Source organism: Halichoerus grypus, chromosome 3, assembly GCF_964656455.1.
Source record: "Halichoerus grypus chromosome 3, mHalGry1.hap1.1, whole genome shotgun sequence".
NCBI classification, from domain to species: Eukaryota; Metazoa; Chordata; class Mammalia; order Carnivora; family Phocidae; genus Halichoerus; species Halichoerus grypus.
In genome coordinates this window covers 146,959,254-146,976,137 of record NC_135714.1, presented here as the reverse complement: position 1 = coordinate 146,976,137, position 16,884 = coordinate 146,959,254, and the positions used below count along the sequence as shown (strand labels likewise).

Below are 16,884 nucleotides of genomic sequence, written 5' to 3'. Positions count from 1 at the left end.
CTTTTTTTCTCCAGGCTTCCTCCTGATCTGAGAGCTATTCATAACCCTTACAATAATTGCATTTCCTGCTTAGCTAGTGAGAGTTTCTGTTATTAGCAGCAAAGAACTGGTAAGGTAGATGTGGTAAAAGAACAAAAGTGCAGGCTTTCCAGTTAGTCACTTAATGGTGTGATTTAGGGTAAACTCAGAGTGGTTGTTCCTAAGGTTTGGGCCATGAAAAGCTGGGATGATTATAGGTTTATTCTATTCATGGTATTCTTGAATCCAAACATCCATCAAACATTCTCAGTAGGCCAGAAAAAAAAAGTGTTTTCACATTATATGCCACTAGCTTTTAGGTGAAGATGCTGAATTATTTAATATCAATTTATTTAAAGAATTACTGAATAAACTCATCATCAGGGAAATGCAAATCAAAACTACAATGAGATATCACCTCATACCTGTCAGAATGGCTAAAATAAACTCAAGAAACAAGTGTTTTAAGGATGTGGAGAAAAAGAAACTCATGCACTGTTGGTGGGAATACAAACTGGTACAACCACTCTGGAAAAGAGTATGAAGTTTCCTCAAAAAATTAAAAATAGAACTATCTTGTGATCCAGTAATTGCACTACTGGGTGTTTACCCAAAGAATATAAAAAACACTCATTCGGAGGGATATATGCCCCCCTGTGATTATTGCAGCATTATTTGCAATAGCCAAATTCCGGAAGCAACTCAAGCGTCCATTGATAGATGAGTTGATAAAGAAGAATACACGCACGCGCACACACACACATACCTACAACAGAATATTATTCAACCGTAAAAAAGAATGAAATCTTGCCATTTGCTATGACATGGATGGAGCTAGAGAGTATAATGCTAAGCAAAATAAGTCAGTCAGAGAAAGACAAATACCATATGCTTTCACTCATATGCGGAATTTAAGAAACCAACAAATGAAGAAAGGAAAAAAAGAGAGAGAGACAAACTAAAAAATAGACTCTTAACTATAGAGGACATACTGAAGGTTAACAGATGGGAGGTGGGATGAAATAGGAGATGGGGATTAAGAGTACACCTACGTCGATGAGCACTGAGTAATATATGGAACTGTTGAATCCCTGTATTGTATACCTGAAACTAATACAACACTGTATGTTAATTAAACTAGAATTAAAATTAAATTAAAAGAAAAAGAGTTACTGAATAGAAAATTTCAATCATTCTGTATTTCTCAGGCAAGACAGAGGAATGACTCTCACTTGGAAATCGAATAGACAAATTTATCTTTTCAAAGAATGGCATACTCAAAAAAAGGAATAAAATACTGTCAAAGCTTCCCCCCTCCCCCATATGGAAAGATTCATTATAAGGTGATTTTCAACCTAAAAGTTCTGGAAATGCAAGAAACCAATGAAAACCTTCAGAATCAGCAAGGGAAATTCATTCCTCAATATTAGCATGCAATTACAGAAGGCTCAGTGACAAAAAGGGAGTGAACTGTGTGAGATTTGTCATAGGGATCTGTGGGTAGATGATCAGAAGAGGAAAATTTATAAAAATCAGTTCAGCATCATCAGTATTTCAAAGCCCCAGCTTGAAGCAACTACAGAGAGTCACCCAGATTCTTCCTAAATATATGCCAATCTTAATGAAAACGAAACAAAACAAAACAAAAAACACAGATTGAAATAGGGCCCACATCAGCCATCATCAAAGAAGATAGAGAATGGCACAGAATTGGCCTGAAAAGGAAGACAAATTCAGGGTCACAGGATTTACCTGATTAAAATGCTTATTTAGGATTGCACAATACACTTTTTAAAGGGACTAGAATTAAACCTAAACCACATTGTAGCCATACACATATACCATCTATACCTTTTGTGTTGTATTGGGATACATTGTTTAACAGATCAGTATCTACTTACTTTTCATCTACATGTGGTTTCAGAGTCCAAATAACTTCTAAGAAAATCCCTTTGGATATTGATAAAGGTAAGTCTCAAAAACAGAACAAGTGAACAGATTTTGTACCCTTACCCTGAGTTGACTAATTTGGTAAACATTCCCCTAGAGCTTTGAATGAGGCCTTTCCTATTTAGGCATGCCACTGTTAAATTTTTTAAAATCCATTCTGATTTCCTTTTAAAATTTTGCTTATATATATTCACATCTCATGGCTCTCTTTACTTATCCATGATATGAACTAATTACATCTTTTTTGCTTATTGGAAAAAATCACAGAACCTTCAAAAGGAAGTACAAATTTTCCGATTCACGAACCCATTGAGTTTTCTTTTCCTTTTCCTTCACTTTTAGTATTAATATCACTAAAGGATGAATTCAGAACTTCAGACACTACAATTTGGGTTTGTAAGGTAAACTCTTAAAATATATTGGCTATGTTAAGACATCCTAAGTAATGACCAGATCAAAGGTAAATAGAATACTTAAAATTAGTTATAAACAGTTTCATTTCTAGCAATATAAGATTTTTAAAAATTTTTATAATTTAAGTTCAGTTGACACACAATATTATATTAGTTTCAGTGATTTGACAATTCTATACATTATACAGTAAGTGTAGTTACGATCTGTCACCATATAATGTTCTTATGATATTATTGACTATATTCCCCATACTTTACTTTTCATCTGCATGACTTATTTACTTTATAACTGGAGGTGTATACCTCTTAATGCTCTCACATTTAGCAACATAAGATTTAATGTGCCCATGAAAACAACAAAAAAGTATGGGATCAAATTATTAAAAAAAAAAAAAAGCATAAACAGTTACATGAGGTGGCAGTACAGTGAGAAAGTCAAGGCAGGAAATGAGTAAAGATAGACACCCAGAGAGAGAAGTGGAATACCTGAAGCTGCTCTTGCACTTCTGAGCATTTTCAAAATCCCTGTGAATTTTACCATCAAAGGACAGAAAAATAAACACAGCTGCCACCCTCCTCCAAGAGAAAGTCTTTAAGAAAGTAACAGGCTTGATCAAGTCATGTTCTGTTATTAAATACCCACTCCCAAAAACATCTACAGGTAAACTGTCAGTCTTGGAGCTTCATACTCAACAGAAGGGAAACATTTCTCGAGAATTTGAAACCACAGCCATCCAACATATGGGTTTTCAAACCAATTCATATTGTCTGAGTTGCCTAAAAAATGTTTAAGAATTGTGTTCCAACTATTTCTGGATTGGAAAAGGAAATATTTTCTAGATACTCCACCTTCATCCCAGATTTCAAAGAATTTCCACAGATCAAGTTCCAAGGAAACTCTGTACCTTATTGCCAAAAATAATTAAATACAAGAGTGTGATGGTATATTTTATGCGTTAACATGACTGGCCCACAGGGTGCCCTGCCTGGGTATTTGGTCAAACATTATTGGGAGTAGGTCTGTGAGGTGAGAGCTTTTGGGGATGACATTAACATTTGAACGGACAGACTGACTAAAGTAGACTGCCCTTTCTAACGTGGGTGGCATTCATCCAATTGGTTGAAGGCCTAAACAGAAAAAAATGCCTGACTGAGAGGCATTTCCTCCTGCCAGACTGTTTGATCTGGGACACTGGTCTTTCCTGCTTCTGGACTCAAACTGAAACAGGAGTCTTCTTGAGTCTCAAGTTGGTGAGCGGTTAGCCTCAAGCTTACACCAATGGCTCTCCTGGTTCTCAGGCCCTTAAACTCAGCTGAGAATTATACCATCAGCTTTCCCACGTCCCCAGGTCACCAACTGAAGATTGTTTAAATCAAACACAAATGGACACCAGACCTGAAATTGCCTGAACAGATGAACCAGTTTAGTCATACAAGCAAAACTTAATTTAGCTTATTTTACAAAACAAGTGAAACAACTTGGGCCACTTCTTGTTAATGCCTCTAAAAAATCATGAAAAAATTGTTAACTGTTCTCCAAAATTGATATGAGGTAACCACTTTTAGCGAATTCCCTGTCACTAGGAAAACTCCAATGTTATAGCCAATCACTGTGAAGAATAAACAGCCACTGCCTCCTCACTATATAAGCTGCTGCTTCAATAACAACATGTCTCTGCCTCATTCAACATTCAGTTTGAGTCCTTCCAGTTCACAAGCTGTTGTGTGTGTGTGTGTGTGTACACAATAAACTTTTATTATTTCAGTGATCCAGCAGTTTTATATCTACTATTTCTGAAGTTTTGACAAGATCTTGGAACTTAGCAGCCTTCATAATCACATGAGCCAATTCTTTAAAATCTCTCTCTGTACACACACACACAAATCTTGTTGGCTCTGTGGCTACTACCAGAGGGAAACACCACAATATCAGTGAAAGCCAACTAAAACCACAAAGAGAAAATTCAGACCCACAAAGACTTCATATATCAAGACCAACAGACACATAAGAATTTTATATTTTAAAACATAAAAGAGCTTTCAGCAATGAACTGCAAACAATTTTTTTTAAAAATAACAAAACCATACTTTATAGAAATGAAAATGTATAATTGAAATACTGATTGAAATGTATAATTAGAATACTGATATATGCTTTAGAGAGCAGACTAGACATGAAAACATTATTAAAATATAAAACTGCAGAAATTATGAGTGCAGATAGAAAGCAAAGAAGCAACAATATGAAAATGAATTTAAGAGTCAGGAAAATTAGAATGAAAATGTTTAACACATATCCATTCAAAATCTCAGAATGTGAGGATAGAGAAAATATGCAAAGGCAACATTTTAAAAAGGAACAGCTGAGAATATTTTAGAATTGGTGAAGGACTCCAGTAAGCATATTTAATGAGCCCAAGAGATCTGAAACCAGAATAAACTCTTCATGTAGACATATCATCGTGAAATCATAAAACAGCTATGACCATCAAAAGATGTAATAAGTAGCCAGGGAGAAAACATTGCTTTCAAAAGACTGACAATGAACTAACAGCTGACTTCTTTAAAATATCGACAGTTGATTTCTCTTGGCCATGCTGAGAAAAAAACCAAAACTATTAATCAAGAATTCAATATCCAGCAGAAATAAGTTTACAAAATGTAGACAAACTGCAAAAAAAATATTTAAAATAGATTGAGAAAAAATTTGCTAGTTCCAAACAATGAAGGAAATGAACAAAAAGAATGATGGTAAAGATGGGATGAAAATAAACTACATAAATAGGAAGGCATTAAAATATATTAGCAATTAAAGTAAAAATAAATGGAATGACTTCCAATTTTCAATTCCACATGTAAGGAGCTTGCAAGTCACTACACTGTTCTATCAACATGTAACAAAAGCCAAACAGACTGGAAAACCAACAACTCCTCTTGAATCTGTGAGAAGGGCAGGACATAGGGAAAACACTGCCCCCAGGGTTATAGACACACAGGTAAATAGATGGAATCATGGCTTACCTGAGCAGAGACTCACAAGCAGAAACTGCTGCAAGAAGCAGTGCCAGGGTAGAACACCCTCAACTGTAATTAATAAATTGCTGGAGACCCCTTGTGAACAAACTCTGAGAGAGAAAAACTCCAGGGAGTCCCACTCACAATATTTTGAGATTTACATCCAGGAGCCTGACCAGGTTTTCACAGAAAACAGAGAAAAATCCCCTCTTGCTTCTGACAGGGAAAAGAGAAAAGGAACCATTTTGAAAAACAACATAGTGATCTTCCTTTTAAAAAGGCCAGCCCTCAGGTGAAACTAGTTAACCAGAAACTAACCTATCAGGGGTATTATCAGAGCCTAACTGACTTGAGGAAAGGGAACTACCCAATTCCAATTGGCTCTAGACTCTCCCACGTAAGAGAAGGGAAATACCCAACTCCAGCCCACTCTAGCCATTCTGTCCATATTAAGAGGGAAGCTAAAAACTGAGAAACACTTGTGAAGCTCACAGTTCAGAGGCATAGGCTCGCTGAAAGACTGAGACCAATTCCTAGGACTATAGAATGCTTCCCTTCCCCCACATCTCATGACTACATCACTAAGGGCCTATTTTCAACATTCCTTTTACTCAGTACATCATGTCTGGCTGTCAGGAAAAAATTACAAGACATACCAAAAGGCAAAAAACACAATCTGAAAAGACAGAGCAAGCATCAGAGTCAGAAATGGCAGTGAAGTTAGAATTATCAGACTGGGAATTTAAAACAACTATGATTAATATGCTAAGGTCTCTGATGGATAAAGTATACAGCATGAAAGAACAGATGGGCAGTGTAAGTAAAAAAATGGAAAGTCTAAGAAAGAACCAAAAAGAAATGCTGGACTGGACACAGGTGAAGAAAAAATCTGACCTTGAGGATATATAAAGAGAAACTTTTTAAGAAACAAGGACCCCTGGGTGGCTCAGTGGGTTAAGTGTCTGCCTTCGGCTCAGGTCATAATCCCAGTGTCCTGGGATGGAGCCCTGCATCAGGCTCTCTGCTCAGTGGGGAGTCTGCTTCTCCCTCTCCCTCTGCCTACCACTCCCCCCACTTGTGCTCTCTCTCTCTGACAAATGAATAAATAAAATCTTTAAAAAAAAGAAACTTTAAGAAACAAAAAGGAAACAAAATGAAGACTGAAAAAAAATGGAACAGAATATCCAAGAACTGTTACACAAAGTGTGTAACACATGCATAATAGGAACATCAAAAAGACAAGAAAGAGAGAAGGGAACAGAAGAAATATTTGAAACAATAACTGAGAATTTCCCCAATTATTGTCAGACACCAAACCATAATTCAGGAAGTTCAGAGAACACCACACAAGATAAATTACCCCTAAAGAACTATAGTTAGGTATATCATTTTCAAATTATAGAAAGTCAAAGGGAAAGAAAAAATCTTGAAAAAAGCCAAAGGAACACAAACATCTTACCTATAAAGGAACAAAGATGAGAATTAGATCCAACTTCTCAGAAGTCATGCAAGTGAGAAGAGTGGAGTGAAATACTTAAAGTGTTGAAGGGGAAAAAAACCACAACCAATCAGAATATTGTATCCTGCAAAATAATCCTTCAAAAGTGAAGGAGAAATAAAATCTCTTTCAGACAAAAATTGAGGGAATTTTTCGCCAGTAGATTTGCCTTGCAAGAAATGTTAAAAGTTTTTTAGAGGGGCAGAGCAAGATGGCGGAGGAGTAGGAGACCTGGATTTCGTCCTGGTCTCAGGAATTCAGCTGAGGGGATCAAACCATTCTGAACACCTACAAACTCAACAGGAAATCAAAGAAAAGAATAGCAACAACTCTCTGAACAGAATAGCGACCACTTTCTGGAAGGTAGGACGTGCAGAGAAGTGAATCCGAGGCGATATTCGGGAGGATAGACAGTGGGGGAGGGGGCCTCCATTGGCCGCTTCTGGCAAGTGATAGAGCCTGGAGCACAAAATCCTAACTTTTAGAAGTCGGCTCCGCTGAGAGACATCACTCCAGTGGCTAAGCGGGGGGTGGAAACCTGACGGGACAGTGTGGTCTCAGGACCCTCGGGGTCATAGAAAGACCGGGGGTGCCTGAGTGCGGCAGAGCTCCCAGGTATCGGAGCGGGGAAGCCGGCTGCCGAGACGGAGCCGAGGAGTGGGCTCTCAGCTCGGGGTTGCCATAAACCGTGATCCGCGGCACAGTCGGGCCACTGCTCCTCCAGCAGGGACCCAACAAGCAGCAGATCCGGGGAGGCTCCCCTTCCTCCCCCGGGAGGAGAGGTGCGGGAGCGCACCACGGGGATCTGCAGGGTTTGGAGACTCCACAAGGGGTTGTGTGCCAGAGACAGAAACACTCGGTCACAGGTCGGGTGAGCACGGAGTGTGGCCGGAGACCGGGGAGACGAGAGTGACAGACTGCTTTTCTCTGGGGGCACACTGAGGAGTGGGGCCCCGAGTTCTCAGCTCCTCCAGGGCGGAGATTGGGAGGCCGCCATTTTCACTGTAGCCCTCCAAAGCTGTACGGAAAACTTGCAGGGAACAAAAGCTCCCAAGAGCAAACCCCGGCAAATTACTTAGCCCAGAACGAGCAAGGGCGGGGCAATTCCACCTCCGGCAAAGACATTTGGGAACCACGGCAACAGGCCCCCCCCCAAGAAGATCAGCAAGAACGGCCAGCCAAGACCAAGTTTACCGATCAATGAGAACGGCAGAACTCCAGTGCTAGGGGAACACTGCGCATAGAATCCAGGGCTTTTTTCCCCATGATTCTTTAGTCTTTCAAAGTTATTTTTTTTTTTAACTGTCTTTTGTTTTTTGTGGGGTTTTGAAATTTTCTTTTTCCCTTCTTCAACCAATATTTTATCAATCCCTTTTTTAAAAAACATTTTTATTTTTCATTTTTAGAGTCATATTCTATCCCTTCATAGAACTTACCCTTATTTTTGGCATATATATATAAGTTGTTCTCTCTTTAAAATTTTGAGGTACAGTTTCTTCTAACAGATCAAAATATACCCTAAATCTCTAGTGTATGGCTTTGTTCCAGTCTTCTGCCTGATCACATTCTCTCCCTTTTTTTTTCTTTTTTTTTAAATCCTCTTCTTTCTTTTTTCAAACAACTTCTTATCAATTCCTTTTACAAAATTTTTTATAATTTTCATCTTTACAGTCATATTCCATCCCTTCATCATATCAACCCTTATTTTTGTACATATATAAGTTTTTCTTCTTTAAAATTTTGGGAGGCACTTTCTTCTAACAGACCAAAATACACCCAAAATCTAGTGTGTGGCACTGATCTATGCACCATCCTGATCATATTTGATCATATTCTGTTTTTATTTTTGTTTTGCTCTGTTTTTGTTTGTTTTTATCTTTTTCTTTTTCTTTTTTTCTTTCTTTCCCTTTCTTTCCCCCGGCTTCAGGTCTTTTCTGATTTGTTTAGAGTATATTCTCTGGGGACGTTGTTACTCTGTTAGCATTTTGTTCTCTCATTCACCTATTCTCCTCTGGACAAAATGACAAGACAGAAAAAATCACCTCAAAAAAAAGAACAAGAGGTAGTACCGACTGCCAGGGACCTACTCAATACAGACATTAGTATGATGTCGGATCTAGAGTTCAGAATCATGACTTTAAAGATACTAGCTGGGCTTGAAAAAAGCATGGAAGTTATTAGAGAAACCCTCCCCAATGTCAATCAACGTGATACAATACATTAACAAAAGGAAGAAAAAGAATCATATGATTCTCTCAATAGATGCAGAAAAAGCATTTGACAAAGTACAGCATCCTTTCTTGATCAAAACTCTTCAGAGTATAGGGATAGAGGGTACATACCTCAATATCATAAAAGCCATCTATGAAAAACCCACAGCGAATATCATTCTCAACGGGGAAAAACTGAGAGCTTTCCCCCTAAGGTCAGGAACACAGCAGGGATGTCCACTATCACCACTGCTATTCAACATAGTATTAAAAGTCCTAGCCATGGCAATCAGACAACAAAAAGAAATTAAAGGCATCTAAATGAACAAAGAAGAAGTGAAACTCTCACTCTTTGCAGATGGTTTGATACTTTATGTGGAAAACCCAAAAGACTCCACCCCACAACTGCTAGAACTCATACAGGAATTCAGTCAAGTGGTAGGATATAAAATCAATGCACAGAAACCAGTGGCATTCCTATACACCAACAACAAGACAGAAGAAAGAGAAATTAAGGAGTCGATCCCATTTACAATTGCACCCAAAACCATAAGATACCTAGGAATAAATCTAACCAAAGAGGCAAAGGATCTGTACTCAGAAAACTATAAAATACTCATGAAAGAAATTGAGGAAGACACAAAGAAATGGAAAAATGCTCCATGCTCATGGATTGGAAGAATAAATATTGTGAAGCTGTCAATGCTACCCAGAGCAATCTACACATTCAATGCTATCCCCATCAAAATACCATCCACTTTTTTCAAAGAAATGGAACAAATAACCCTCAAAAATGTATGGAACCAGAAAAGACCCTGAATAGCCAGACGAATGTTGAAAAAGAAAAGCAAAGCTGGCGGCATCATAATGCCGGACTTCCAGCTCTATTACAAAGCTGTCATCATCAAGACAGTATGGTACTGGCACAGAAACAGACACATAGATCAATGGAACAGAAAAGAGAGCCCAGAAATGGACCCTCAACTCTAGGGTCAACTAATCTTTGACAAAGCAGGAAAGAGTGTCCAATGGAAAAAAGACAGTCTCTTCAACAAATGGTGTTGGGAAAATTGGACAGCCACATGCAGAAGAATGAAACTGGACCATTTCCTTACACCACACACAAAAATAGACTCAAAATGGTTGAAAGACTTAAATGTGAGACAGGAGTCCATCAAAATCCTAAAGAAGAACACAGTCAGCAACCTCTTTGACCTCAGCTGCAGCAACTTCTTCCTAGAAACATCGCCAAAGGCAAGGGAAGCAAGGGCAAAAATGAACTATTGGGACTTCATCAAGATAAAAAGCTTTTGCAGAGCAAAAGAAACAGTCAACAAAACCAAAAGACAACCGACATAATGGGAGAAGATATTTGCAAATGACATATCAGATAAAGGGCTAGTATCCCAAATATAAAGAACTTATCAAACTCAACACCCAAAGAACAAAGAATCCAATCAAGAAATGGGCAGAAGACATGAACAGACATTTTTCCAAAGAAGACATCCAAATGGCCAAAAGACACATGAAAAAGTGCTCAAGATCGCTTGGCATCAGGGAAATCCAAATCAAAACCTCAATGAGATACCACCTCACACCAGTCAGAATGGCTAAAATTAACAAGTCAGGAAACGACAGATGTTGGCAGGGATGCGGAGAAAGGGGAACCCTCCTACACTGTTGGTGGGAATGCAAGCTGGTGCAGCCACTCTGGAAAACAGTATGGAGGTTCCTCAAAAAGTTGAAAATAGAGCTACCATACGACCCAACAATTGCACTACTGGGTATTTACCCCAAAGAGACAAATGTAGGGATCTGAAGGGGTACATGCACCCCGATGTTTATAGCAGCAATGTCCACAATAGCCAAACTGTGGAAAGAGCCAAGATGTCCATCGACAGATGAATGGATAAAGAAGGTGTGGTATATATATACAACGGACTATTTGCAGCCATCAAAAGGAATGAGATCTTGCCATTTGCATAGATTGGATGGAACTGGAGGGTGTTATGCCGAGCAATATAAGTCAATCAGAGAAAGACATGTATCATACTACCTCACTTATATGAGGAATTCTTAATCTCAGGAAACAAACTGAGGGTTGCTGGAGTGGTGGGGGGTGGTAGGAGGGGTGGCTGGGTGATAGACATTGGGGAGGGTTTGTGCTATGGTGAGCACTGTGAATTGTGCAAGACTGTTGAATCACAGATCTGTACCTCTGAAACAAATAATGCAATATATGTTAAGAAAAAAAAAAAAAGAAGAAAATAGCAGGAGAGGAAGAATGAAGGGGGGGAAACCGGAGCGGTAGATGAACCATGAGAGACGATGGACTCTGAAAAACAAACTGAGGCTTCTAGAGGGGAGGGGTGTGGGAGGATGGGTTAGCCTGGTGATGGGTATTAAAGAGGGCACATTCTGCATGGAGCACTGGGTGTTATGCACAAACAATGAATCATGGAACACTACATCAAAAACTAATGATGTATGGTGATTAACATAACAATAAAAAATTTTTAAAGTTTTTTTAGAGAGAAGGAAAAAAACACATAAAGATAACCCTTGAACAATGTGGAGGTTGGGGCACCAACCCCCCACATAGTTGAAAATCCATGTATAATTTTGACCCCCAGAAAACTTAACTACTAACTCCCTGCCATTGACTGGAAACCTTACTAATAACATAAACAGTAAATTAACACTTATTTTGTATGTTTTATATATTATATACTATATTCTTAAAATAAAGTAAGCGAGAGCAAAGAAAATGTTATTAAGGGAATCATAAGTAATGGCAAGATTTCATTCTTTTTTATGGATGAGTAATATTCCATTACATGGATAGACCTAGAAGGTATAATGCTAAGTGAAATAAGTCAGTCAGAGAAAGACAAATACCAGATAATTTCACTCATATGTGGAATTTAAGAAACAAAACAAATGAACAAACAAAGAGAAAAGGAGACAAACAAAAAACAGACTCTTAAATATAGAGAACAAACTGGTGGTTGCCAGAGGGGAGGTGGGTGGGGGGATGAATGAAATAGGAGAAGGAGATTAAGAGTACACTTATTGTTATAAGCACTGAGTAATGTATGGAATTGTTAAATCACTATATTGTACACCTGAAAGTAATATAGCACTGTATGTTAATCATACTGGAATTAAAATGTTAAATAAATTTTTAAGAAAGAAAATTATAAGGAAAAGAAAATACATTTATAGTACTGTACTATATTTATCAAAAAAAAATCCATATGTAAGTGGACCTACATTGTTCAAACCTGTGTTGTTCAAGGGTTAACTATGTATAAGGTCAGCATAATATAGGTCAGAAACTCAGATTTACATAAAGAAAAAAGTGAATTGAAGAAAGAATAAATGAAAGTAAAGTAAAAATTTTTATTTTTCTTATTCTCAATTGATCTAACAGATAACAATTTGTTCAAAATAATAATAGCAACAATGTATTTGACTTTGAATGCTTATGTATGTATCTTATGCATATATATGCCATCCAGGTTATAAATGAATAACAATCATACAAAGAGCAGGAGGACAAAATTAAGATTATTTTTATTATAAAATATTCACACTACCAATGAAGTAGTACATTATTATTTAAAAGTGGACTCAGATTACTTGTAAATGTACATTGCTAGCCCTAGGGTAACCACTAAGAAAAGGTAAAAAAAAAAAAAAAGGAAGTATAACTGATATGCTAGATAATGAAAGAAAATAAAAATCATTTATAATGCTCAATTAAAACCACTACTGGCAGAAAAAGAGTAGAAGACAAAAAAATAGGAACAAAGAAAACGAGTAACAAAAAGAAAACCAATAATAAATATGGCAGATGTTAATCCAACTATATCAATATATAAAATATGTAAAAATGTATATTATTTATGTAAATATATATATGAAATATATGAAATCAATACCTTAAGTTTCCACCTTAGAAAACTAGAAAAAGAAGAGAAAATTAAATCCAAAATAAGAAGAAAAGGAATAAGAATTAGAGGAGCAGTCAATGAAACTGAAAAAAGGAAATCAATAGATAAAAGGAAGATTCTTGGAAAAGATCAGTAAGACTGATAAACTTCTAGCCAGGCTAACTACAAAAAAAGAGGGTAACATATTGTTAATATCAAAAAGAAAGGTCAAATATCACTACAGATCCTATGGACAATGAAAGGATAATAAAAGTGTACTATGAACAATGCTATGCCCACAAATCTGATAACCTAGAAAAAACGGATCAATTGCTTAAAGACACAATTGCCAAAACTCACACAAAAAGAAATAGACAATGTGAATATATATATGTAATATATATTAAAGTATGTATACATAAATATGTACTAAAGAAACTGAATCAGTAATTAATAAACCTCCAAAGCAGAAAGCACCAGGCCCAGATGGGCTCCCTGTTGAATTCTAACAAACATTTAAGGAAAAATTATACTTTTCTTTTAGAAGATAGAAGCAGAGAGAATACTTGCTAACTCATTCTACGAGGCTAGCATCACCCTACTACAAAAACCATACAGACAAACACATTACAAGAAGAGAAAACTACAAACCAATATCTCTCATGAATAAGGATACAAAAATCCTCAGAAAAATATTAGCAAACCAAATCCAATGATGTATAAAAGAAATTATATACCATGAGCCAGGGGGATTTATCCCAGGTATGCAAGGCTGGTTCAACAATGGAAAATAAATTTATGTAATCCATTATATCATCAGACTAAAGAAAAATCACATGATAATATCAATAGATTCAGAAAAATATTTGACAAAATCCAAAACCCATTCTGGAAAATCTCTTAGTAAACTAGGAACAGAAGGAAACCTCCTCAACTTAATAAAGAATATCTATTAAAACAACAACAACAACAACAAAAACATCTAGAGCTAACATTGTACCTAAAAGTGAGAAACTAAAAGTTTTCCAGTTAGATCAGGAACAAGGTAAGTATGTGCCACCATCAATCTTTTTCATTCATACTAAAAGTGCATAGTAGTGCCATAAGACAAGAAAAAGGAATAAAAGGTATACAGATTGGGAAGCAAGAACCAACAGCCTTTAGTTGAAGATGACATCATCATTAATGCAGAAAATTGACAAAAAACTCCTGGAATAAGAAATTATACAAAGTTTTCAGGATACAAGGTTAATATATAAAAGTCAATCACTTTCCTATATACCAGCAAAGAACAAAGGGAACAAGAAATTAAAAACACAATGCTATTTACATTAGCACCCAAAAAATTATAATACTTAGTTATAAATCTAATTATATATATAACCCACATGAGAAAAACTACAAAATTCTGGTTAATGAAGTCAAAGAACTACATAGATGGAAAGCTATTCATATCATGGATAGGAAGAGCCAATATTGTCAAGATGTACATTCTTTCCAAATTGGTGTATAGATGCAATACAATTCCAATCAAAACTCTGGCAAGTTTTTTTGTGGATATTGACAAAGTGATTCTTAAATTTAGATGAGGAGTCAAAAGACCCAGAATAGCCAACACAACACTGAAGAAGAAGAGCAAAATTGGAGGACTGACACTACCAGACTTCAAGATTTACTATAAAGCTATACTACTCAAGACAATGTGGTATTATTAAAAAACAAAAGACAAATAAATCAATAGAACAGAATATTGATCCCAGAAAAGACCCACAAATATAAGTTCAAGTTACCTTTGACAAAGAAGCAAAGACAATAAAGCAAAAACTGTCTTTCAACAAATAATTCTGGAACAACTGGACATCCACATGCCAAAAAAAAAAAAAAGAGAGAGAGAGAGAAATGAATCTAGATGCAGATTTTACACCTTCACAAAATATAAAGTGAATCATAGACCTAAATGTGAAATGCAAAACTATAAAACTCCTAGAAGTTAATATAGAAGTAAATCTAGATGACCTTAGATATGGCAAGAATTTTTAGATGCAACAACCAAGCCATGATCCATGAAAGAAATAATTGATAAGCTAGACTTCATTAAAGTTAAGTTTCATCTCTATGAAAGAGAATGTCAAGAGAATGAGAAAACAAACCAGACTGTGAAAAAATATTTGTATAAGATACATCTGATAAAGGACTGTTATCTTAAATATGCAAAAAACTCTTAAAACTCAAGAATAAGAAAATAGGGGCGCCTGGGTGGCTCAGTTGGTTAAGTGACTGCCTTCAGCTCAGGTCATGATCCTGGAGTCCCGGGATTGAGTCCCACATCGGGCTCCCTGCTCGGCAGGGAGTCCGCTTCTCCCTCTGACCCTCCCCCTCTCATGCTCTCTCTCTCTCTCTCATTCTCTCTCTCAAATAAATAAATAAAATCTTTAAAAAAAAAAAAAAAGAATAAGAAAATAAACACATTAAAAAATGCTCTAAGACTCAAAGAGGCAATTTACCAAAGAAGATATACAGATGGAAAATGAGCATATGGAAATATGCTCCACATCATAAATCATCAGGGAAATATGAATTAAACAATAATGAGATACTACTACGTACCTATTAGAATGGCTAAAATCCCAAACATTGAAAACATCAAATGCTGGCAAGTATGTGGAGCAACAAGAACTCTTATTCATTGTTGGTAGGAATGCAAAATGGTGGCCATTCTGGAAGACAGTTTGGTGGTTTCTTACAAAACTAAACCTACTCTCATTCTAGAATACAGAAATTAACTCCTCAGTATTTACCTAAAGGAATTGAAAGCATGTCAACAAAAAAAAGCCTGCACACTAATGTTTATAGCAGCTTCATTCATAATTGCCAAAACCTGGAAGCAACCAAGACTTCCTTCAGTGGGTAAATGGATAAACAAACTGTGGCACATTCAAACAATAGAATATTATTCAGAGCTAAAAAGAAATGAGCTATCAAGCCATGAAAAGACATGGAGGAAACTTAAAAGCATATTACTAAGTGAAAAAGTCAATCCAAAAAGGCTACATACTATACAATTCCAACTATATGACATTCTAGAAAAAACAAAACTATGGAGACAGTAAAAAGATCAATGGTTGTCAGAGATTGTAGGGAGAGAGAGAGATGAATAGGCAGAGGATAGAGGATTTTTAGGGCAGTGAAAATATTCTGTATGATGCGATAATGATGAATACATGTCATTATACATTTGTCCAAACCCACAGAATATACAACACCAAGAATGAAGTGTAAACTATGGACTTTGGGTGATAATGAAGTGTCAATATAGGTTCATCAATTGTAACAAATGTACCATTCTGGTGGGGATGTGATAATGGGGCAGGCTATGCATTTGTGGAAGCAGGGTATATAAGGGAAATATCTGTGTCTTCCCCTCAAATTTTTTCCTAATACAAAACTGTTAAAAATATAAAATTTTTAAACAGTTTTTTAGAAAGGTAAATGTCCTGAAAGTTAAAGAAAAAAAAATTTTAGGTAATATTTAAAAACATAAATCCAGCTATACTTTGTTTTAGGAACACATGAAATTATACATGGATAAAGGTTAAAAGTAGAGTACACAAATATGTATATAGACATATTCATATTTTACATATATAGAGAGATATACTATGATGTCTATTTCTTGGCATAGGTGGTGAGTATGTGGGTGTTTATTACTCTTCTTTAACTATAATATATATTTTCATATACTCTTGTGAACTTATACTATATTTCACATATTGGAAAAAAATAAAATAAACCACTGAAGTAATTGCAATTGAAGATATTTCACAGATCAAACACTGAAGCTCTTT

The 16,884-nt window shown here is 36.2% G+C and overlaps 1 long non-coding RNA gene across 1 annotated transcript in view; it reads right to left on the bottom strand.

Moving 5' to 3' along the window:
- LOC144381283 (uncharacterized) overlaps window positions 1–16,884 on the bottom strand; it is a 274,594-nt gene that overhangs the window by 161,195 nt on the left and 96,515 nt on the right. The gene's annotated exons all lie outside the window — the stretch shown is intronic.